Source organism: Myotis davidii, unplaced genomic scaffold, assembly GCF_000327345.1.
Source record: "Myotis davidii unplaced genomic scaffold, ASM32734v1 scaffold1860, whole genome shotgun sequence".
In the NCBI taxonomy this organism is placed as follows: domain Eukaryota; kingdom Metazoa; phylum Chordata; class Mammalia; order Chiroptera; family Vespertilionidae; genus Myotis; species Myotis davidii.
The window spans coordinates 16,286-24,523 of NW_006291984.1; the positions used below are offsets into that span (position 1 = coordinate 16,286).

The 8,238-nt window shown below is 37.5% G+C and overlaps 1 pseudogene; it reads left to right on the forward strand.

Annotated features, from left to right (window-relative positions):
• The first annotated feature begins 3,690 nt into the window (after positions 1-3,690).
• Positions 3,691-4,599, forward strand: LOC102771921 (annotated as a pseudogene).
• The last annotated feature ends 3,639 nt before the right edge of the window (positions 4,600-8,238 follow it).

Below are 8,238 nucleotides of genomic sequence, written 5' to 3' on the forward strand. Positions count from 1 at the left end.
AGTCTGATCCAGAGCTTATATCTCACAGGATGTTTCTCATTAATGTTAGAATTAATAGAATATGTACCATTAGATTATATATGAATAGGGTGATATTTCCATTAATAAATGTGATTTCTATCAAATATTTAAATTTAGATCAAACTGAAAATAGAGTGATATTTATGTGTAACCACAAAATAGGTTACTTATGTTGAAAATTGTTCTATAAGCAATTTGAGTTTTTTGATTTGTAACTCACAAGGCATTTGATAATTTCAATATTTCCTACAAATGGAGATATGCAGGAGACCTTTACTAGGTAATTGATTGAAAATAATCAGACAAAATAGTAATTAATAGTAAACTTTGCATGTGTCGATTCCAATGCAACTTCTATGATATGTAGAGCTAGCTTCTAAAAAGATACAAATCATTGCAAAAATAGAGTTAATCACAAGTGTATGTGCCTTCTTTGTGAACTAAAAAGATCCGTCTCAAGACCAAAAAGTAGTACTCAAATAAAGTATCTTATTTTTTGAAATGTGCCATCAAATTAGGCTAAGAGAAGCATTTGGATGCTGACTTACTGGGATTATTTCACACAGACAGGTTTTTGGAAAAATGAATTCTATATTTTATAAAGTGTGTCAACCAAATAATTACAAAAATGAATTGCTGCTGACTTTTGATTTTGGATCAAGTATTGCTTTCTTGTGTACTGGGAAATCACATCTATTCAAGAAATTTAGAGTCAGTAATTAGTTTTGCTTCAGAATAGTACTATTGGGGAAACAGATCATAAGTAGCATTATTGCCACACAATTAAATGATTTTTCTAGTAGCTCTATGAATAAGTATCAGCTGGCATATTGCCTTCATTAGGTTGACTTCAGCTTTGAAAAAGATGAGTTAAAAAAAACAGCTTAAGAAAAGAGATTTAATGACAGATGTAGATAAAAGGAATACAATTTAGCAAAATAGGCCTATAAATTCAGATCTCAGACACTTAGGGATATATGAAGAAATTACTGAAATTACTTTATAATATTTTCTTAATAATAAACTACTTTTAGTAGCTATATAGTCCTTTAAAGAACTATTATCCTTAATTCAATGTATATTTTTCAACCTTATTTATTCATAAACAAACATTTTCATTGTTCTGATATAAGAAATATTGTAAGCCTCATACAGCACCTAAACTACCTATACAGTAGGCAGCATTATTATTTAATTTTAAGAGTAATGATATATTCATGTGCATAGCATCTGATAGAATACTACTACTAATATGTTTATACTAATGTTATTAAGGGATATTATTAAGCAAAACTATATACCTCGGGCATATATCTATTTCTGAATGTAGCATTTTATTATAAATACTAGAGGCCCAGTGCATGAGATTGGTGCATGGTGGTGAGGGGTGGCCCTCAGCCCGGCCTGCACCCTCTCACAGTCCAGGACCCCTCAGGGGATGTCCACCTGCCTAAGCCAGCAGACAGACATCCCTTTCACAGTCTAAGGCTCTCGCAGTCTGGAACCCCTCACCCCTTATTGCCTGCCTGCAGCAGAGGCGGGAGAGGCTCCCGCCACCGCTGCTGCACTCGCCAGCCATGAGCCCAGCTTTTGGCTGAGCGGTGCTCCCCCTGTGGGGGTGCACTGACCCCCAGATTGCAGATGGCAGGCCCGGATCCTGAGCTGGGTCGGGCAGCCTCTCAGATAGTGCTGCCACCTGCCCCACCCACCGCATCCCACACATGACAGGCCCACATCCTGCGCTGGGGTGGGCGGCAGCTCAGGATCACACTGCTGCTTGCCCTGCCCACCCCTCCCACCCCACCCCACACACCACAGGCCCGGATCCAACCCTGGAACACACACAGCAGGCCAGGGTCTCATGCTGGGGCAGCCAGTGGCTAGGGATCGCTCTGCTGCCAGCCCCAGGTAGGGCGGCGCAGCGGGATTTGCCTGCAGTATGCAAATTACCCGCCATCTTTGTTGGCAGTTAATTTGTATATCACCCTGATTAGCTCATGGGAGGTGTAGTAAATGTATGGTCAATTGCCATGTTTGTCTATTATTAGATAGGATTATGTAGGATAATGTTATCATGACATTACCAAAATCTCAAACGCCAAAAATTATTGATAGGACATAAAAACAGAAAAAAGGAGAGAAAAGAAGAAGAAACAACGATGTAGGGAGGAAGGCAATGCTAGAAAAATAGCTAGCTAGGAAAGAAAGAGAAGAAAATTTAACAGAACCTGTATTTGGAAACAGTTTTTGGCATAAATTTAAATTACTGTTTTTCATTTAAAAAGTATATATTTTAGCTTTACTTTAAAAATAAATGCCAGTAATAAGGAAATTGTTAATTTAAAGTAAAAAAAAAAATAGTAACTTATTTTGACTGTGTTTGCTAGTTTTATCAGATTAAAACAGCAACTTATCGAAATGCTGATTAGCATTTTAATTGCTACCTAAATAATGTTTTACAACATATTAAAACTATTAAATTTAATATTGAGAGTAATAAATTATATATAACATTAAAAAAGTTTTCTTTACAATTGTGTCTGGTACTAAAGTAGGGTGTAGTATAAAATTAACTTATACTCAGGAATGTCTTTCTAAAGTTTATGTGCTCATTGAAGTAGTATAATATGATCATTGCAAACCTGGTCTTTCTAATTAGTAAAATCTTCCCTGAATTCTTTTTTTTCCCCCTCCTTTATTTTATTTTATTTTTTCTATCACCATTTATCCCCCTTATACTCTCTTCAGCCTCCACCCACTCACTCCCACACCCAGTCACCACACTGTTGTTCATGTCCATGAGTTCTTTCTTTTTTAAAAAATTTTTTGCTCAATCTCTCTTCCTCCCCAGCTCCACTCCACCCCTAAGAGCTGTCAGTCTTCCCTGAATTCTTAGTTTTCCCACGCAAAAGTTGTATGACTTTGGATCTTTGAAAATTATTTAGATCTTTGAAAATATTTTTGAATCTCAGTTTAGTTATCTAAAGAAATAGTAATACCTCACAGAGTTGTTGCAAATATTAAATGAGATGCTCTAATTAAGATGTTTGACATTATAAGTGGCATAAGCAACACTCATTAAATTTTGGTTATCATTTATTATTATGAGATGAGTCAATTTGAACAAGTATAAAGCACTAAGTTTTGTCTTTTATTAGAAAGTAATCCAGTAGTCCTCTCAATTCAATTTATGATTTAACATGATCAATTCACTACTTTTTAATTTTTGTCATTGAACAGATCCAAAAATTTAAGTAAAATGCCCTTTCAATATTATTTGATTATAAAATTTAAATAAAATATTTAAATCATATTTTTAAATAATACAATCTACTGCAACTTTAGAAAACATATGAAAATTAGGCATGGAAAGAGAGAAAACTGTGTGTGAGTGTGTATGTGTGTATTTTTTATTGAGACCTAATTTCATTATCATATCTAAACTGAACAAATAAATGCAGCCAGCTCTTAGTCTCTGGATTTAATTATGTAGGCTCATCAAGCTCTATGATTTATAAACCCAGATGTTTCCTATGGATACTATATAAAGAAATAGAGATTTCACTAGGAAAGATAATCCTCAACATTACAAAAAAACAACACCAAAAACTTTGAAAATAATCTTAAGGTAAGTAGAACTGTTCAGAGGCACATCCAGCAGGCTTGAAAATGGGTACTCCAAGGGGATTCATGACAGACTTACCAATGCAACCCTCTGGTGCCCAGATGAACAAAGGAGCCCCTGGGACTCCTCAGACCTACTCTTTTGTCTATAGGAGTGAATGCAGCATTGACATGCTACAGCAAAACAAAGTTGATCACAGCTTTTCTTCCCAGATGTCAGTACCTGTGATGAACAAAATGGCCCTAGAGAATCCCCAGCCAGACCTTTTTAACCACATGGATGATTCCAGCATGAACTTGATACCACAGAATCCAGCTGTTCCCACAACATTGAAAAAGTACCCGAAACGTACCTCATTCATGCACATAAAGCATTAACAGCTGGAGGCTCAATTTAGCTATACCGTGTTTCCAGATAAAATTATCCAGAAGTAACTTGCCTTGAAACTCAACCTACCGGAGTCAACAATAAAGACTTGGTTCAGGAATTGACAAGTCAAATTGAGAAAGCAGCAGCAGCTATTAAAAAAGCAACCAAATCAGATTCTCCCAGTCAAGAAGTGCTCACCTCACCCACAGCATCAACCAGTCCTTATTCTTTTTCAACTGTAGTTTCAGATTCCCATAGCTCCCTTCCACATCAGCCTATAGGCCCTTCCAATTTGGTATGGGACTATGTCATCACTGACAGTCCCACAAGTGATATTCAAATGCAAGATCCTCAGTTAGAGAGGCTGGAGGCCTCTCAGTTCCTGCTTTATTCCCTACTGCCTATACCATAGAGCAAACCATGCAAATGTACAGTTTTATTGATGAGGAGGAAATATATGACTGTTCTTTCCACTGTCTATATCAGTATCTCTCACTCAGAAGCCCCAGTTAGAAGAAAAGTGTTCTCTTAGCACTTTTGCTGATGCAGCTTTAGGTCTGTCATTTAGGTCTCATCAAGTATGAAAAACTGAGGTCATTCAGCTTACAGTTTAAGAAAGAGCCTGGAATTTCAGAATCCCTCTAATATAGTGAACTTTGGATTTCTATTATCAAAGTACTAATATATATGAGGTTGTACAGAAAAAAATAGACCCATCAGTACTGAATTTTGTTTTGTTTTGTTTTTTGTTTTTTATTTATTTTTATTTTTTAAATTTTATTTTATTGTTTAAAGTATTATAATTAGTAGTACATATGACTCCTTTTTTTACCCATTGACTTCCCCCTGGCCACCCCTACCCCCAGGCACATGCCCTCACTCCATCCCCACCCCCACTGTCTTGCATCCATTAGTTATGTTCATATGCATGCATACAAGTCCTTCAGTTAATCTTTTACTCCCCTACCCCCGTCAACCTTCCCCTGCCTTCCCGCTGTAGTTTGACAGTCTATTTGATGCTTCTGTGACTCTGTATCTATTTTTGTTCATCCGTTTATAATGTTCTTTATATTCCACAAATGCAACAGCATTGTATTTTAAAAGGTCAATATTTATTGTTCAAATGACATTTTTCTATTTGCAAGGTTTCCATGGAAACATCCATGGCATTAACAAGATGAATATATTGGAGTGAGATCATGACTAAATTAAAGTTCAAAAATTTAAAAAGTGAAAGATTTCATATTAATGTAAGGAGCTTGTAAGTCCTAATAACAAGTAAAAAGCTGAACAGATTGAAGAACTACCAACTCTTCTTGGATTCTTAAGAAAAGGGAGACTGCTGTCCTAAGATTAGAGAGAAAAACAGGTGTATATAGAGTCACAGCTTCCCAGAACAACAACTCATGAGCTGAAAAGCCATAGGAACCAGCTGAAGGGTAGGAAAGCCTGAAACTGGACAATTTCTGGGGGACTCAGTCATATGGAACCCTCATAATATTGTGAGATTTATCTCTAGGAGTTAAACAATATTCCCACAGTAAATATCTTCCAACAGGTGGAGGGGAAAAGGAACTATTTGAAATATACCACAGCACTCAATTCTTTTTAACAGAGACTGACCTCAGAAAATCAAATAGAAAGGAAAATCTCTTAAAGAAGCCATGGAGGCGAACACCTTGTCTATAGAGAAATAAAAATACCAGTAAGAATAACATCTAACATCTTCAGAAACCCTGCAAAGAAGGGCATGCAGAGAAATATTTAAAATGTTGAGAGAAAAAATCCACCAACATAGAATTTCATACCTTGTAAAATTTGTTTCAAAAGTGAAGAAAAAAATAGATTTTCTTTTTTAAAATATATTGTTATTAATTTCAGAGAGGAAGGGAGGAGAAGCGAGAGTTAGCAACATCAATGATGAGAGAGAATCATTGATTGGCTGCCTCCTGCACGCCCCCACCTAGAGATTGAGCCTGAAACCTGGGCATGTGCTCTTGGTGGGAATCAAAACCTGTATGGACCCTTCAGTCCACAGGCAGATGCTCTATCCACTGAGTCAAACCACCTAGGGTGAAAAAATAGATTTTCTTAGACAAACAAAATCTATGAAATTTGTTGCTGTTAGACCTTTGCAATAAATTCTAAAAGAAGTTCTTTAAAATAAAGAAAACATGGATCTACATAAGAAAAGAAATACAAAGAAGGAATAAGTAAAGAAAATTAAAAAAAATTTTCTTATTCTTAATCTAATTGATAGCATATTGGTGAAAATAATGATAGCAACAATGTATTCAATTATGTATGTGTTGGGGAAATTTCCCTGAGTCAAGAGATCAAAGAAAGAGGGTGGCAACTGCAGAATTACATCAAGAAATTATTAAAGGAACTTATGGGCAGAAGCAGTGTCTTGGGCAGCAGCAATGTGATAGATCTCCCAATTTTTAACCACCACACATGAGACCAGCACACTTTGTGTCACCACCCCTTCTGCCAGTCTCTATGTAGCTTCTTCTGTATATTCTCAGTTATAGGACTTCTGTTCAGCTTGATTTCAGGTGGTTTTGAATGATGGTAGTCCTGTAGTTTAGTTGTAATTTTGATGTGGTTGTTGCCATCTTGATCAGAAAACTGTTATAAAATTTTTATAATAAACAGTATTACAAGCACACTTGGCATAAGTTTCTGAAAATACATCATAAGTGCTGTCTGAATGTTTGCTTCTTAGTGTCTTTAAAAACGTTTCTACATGGTAATGTTACCAATCTTAGTTTCACTGTTTGCTTTAGATTCAGTGCCCATATCACAGAAGAGTCAGTATCATAAAAGAAGTCAAAAGCAGTCTTGAATAATTGGAACTCTTTGGCCAGATTGTGTAATACCAATTTGTTTTCTGCCACTGCTTTTTCTACATCATTCCCTCCTTGTCTGTCACTAGTTTGGAAGCACTCATCTTCATCAGGTCATTTTTTGTTAATTTCTCTAGTGTGATATCTATTAGCTCTTGAATTTCTACAACATTCATATCTCAACACTTTCACCCCACAATTCTTTTTGTCTATCCAAAATCTATTACATAATTTTCTTGATTGGTTCTGTCATAAATTCTGTGAAGTTATGCACAACATCAGGAATTTATTGTTTCAGGCTTCATGGTTTTCGCAGCTTTTTCTATAAAGATGGCATCTTCAATGGCTTGATCCTTCCAGACTTTCAGGATGTTCCCTCTATCAAGAGAGAGCATTGACAATCCTTTCTATAGAGTACCATGTATAATGAACTTGAAAACTCTTTATGACCCCCTGATCTAGAAGCTGAATTAAAAATGTTGTTTGTGAACTAGTAGATCACTTTGCCACCATTGGTATTAAAATCAAAGGGTTCCAATGGTATTGTTCAATATCAAAAGAACTTTAGAGAGAAACCAAGATGGCGGCATAGGTAAACACCTGAAATTGCTGCCTCTCACAACCACTTCAAAACTACAACTAAAAGACAAAACAGACATCACCCAGAATGACAGGAAGGCTGGCTGAGTGGAAATTCTACAACTAGAAGGAAAGAGAAAAGCACACTGAGACTCAGGAGGTGCGGAAGTAAAGTGCAGAGGTACGGAGGCACTCGCTGAAAGGGCTGGCAACAGAGGACATGGGTGTCTGTTTCAATGGGAAGGGAGTCTCAAGCTCCTGACGGCCCTGACTCCAGTTCCGGGCAAGTCTCTGGGGACCAAGACTCATATGGGGAGAAACTGGACTGTCTGACAGCTTTCTCAGAGGTGCTTGCAGTGATTACCGGGACACTGAGGCCCAGGGCCCCTTAGGGCAGGACTGAGGGCCAGCCATAGCTGTTTGCTCCGCCCTGTTGATTCCCTGAGCCCCCATCCCACCCAAGCTGCGAGCAGAGGCTTTTGCATATGAATGGGCTGACCCTTTGAGATCTAAAATAGCCTTACAAGCCCAGGAAGACCCTTTGAGATCTAAAATTACCTAACAAAATGCAGCTGGATCACAGAGACCCAGAACATCCAAAAGAAGGCCCAAGGCCCCACAGCAGCTTGCACTGCTTCACAGCTGGGCCTCATCTGGGCACCTCCAAAACCCAAACAAGGAAGAGGACCCTGCAGATCTCTCCATAGCTCCTGCTGGGTAGCCTCAGGCAGAGGCTAAATTAGCACCTCCTTAGAGATCCAAGACCCTGTGTACCCAGCAGTCAGAGAGGGACCA